Source organism: Hipposideros armiger, unplaced genomic scaffold, assembly GCF_001890085.2.
Source record: "Hipposideros armiger isolate ML-2016 unplaced genomic scaffold, ASM189008v1 scaffold_715, whole genome shotgun sequence".
Taxonomy (NCBI): domain Eukaryota; kingdom Metazoa; phylum Chordata; class Mammalia; order Chiroptera; family Hipposideridae; genus Hipposideros; species Hipposideros armiger.
The window spans coordinates 532,082-533,089 of NW_017732065.1; the positions used below are offsets into that span (position 1 = coordinate 532,082).

Consider the following 1,008-nt stretch of genomic DNA (forward strand, 5'->3'; position numbering starts at 1 on the left):
GAGTGATCACTATGAGTTCAATGACTCCTCTACTGATGGTGCAACGAAAATGGACTTCCTTTATTCTCCATGTGCTAATGGGACACTTTAAAATTCAAACATCCATAACATTTTATGGAACAATCTAAAGTGCATGAAAAAGAAATTATGATATGTCCACATAGTGGAATACTAAAAAGAAAAATCATTAAATTCATGCTGCTCAGAAATATTTATAGACATAGGAAATGTTCAGAGTAAAAATAAACCGGATTAACTACAACAGAGTTTACAAAATATGATAATATTGTATAAAATATGTTGAAATATGTTGTATATAAATAGATTACAGTTATACATTATAGATATACATAATATGTACATATAAAATAGGAACATATTGTGTATATGACTGCATATCTACATAAATATACACATGTATATATGTATACATACACTATAAATAATGTATCCACATAAAATCATACATATAACAAACAGTACTAAGAAAACATGTACCAAAATAGTACAATGTCTGAGCGGTGTGATTTTACATGAATTATTTTTCTATGCATTTTTTTGAAGTTCTCAATTTTTTAAATTAAGTACATACCACTTTCATGTTGAGAAAAAAAAATCAATACTTGCAAATTAAAATTAGATGAGACCAACCTCGGCACAGCAGAAAGAGCTAGAGTTCTGGGGATGGAAGACCTAACTGTTCCCAACGCAAAGCCTGTTTGACCTGGAAGACTTTCCCTGTGCTTAGTGGGACAGGGACTGTTGGACATAAGAATGCTGATATTGCCTACAGCACAGGCGTACTTGAACCACAGGCTGGTTGCTCCTGTAGACTTTGTAAGGTGTCTCTCCACCTTGAAGAATTTTTGTCTTGTACCTCTATAACTGCAATGCCACCACCAAGTAAAGAGAGTGAAGAAAGTCTCTAACAAGTACAAATGTTGAACAATCAAGTTCATGAACTTCCACTGTGCACTTACACAGTGGAAAGTTCGAGAACTTAATTGT

General features: G+C 33.0%; 1 protein-coding gene across 2 annotated transcripts in view; it reads right to left on the reverse strand.

The window, feature by feature from the left end:
- LRRC4C (leucine rich repeat containing 4C) overlaps nucleotides 1-1,008 on the reverse strand; it is a 712,446-nt gene that overhangs the window by 420,200 nt on the left and 291,238 nt on the right. The gene's annotated exons all lie outside the window — the stretch shown is intronic.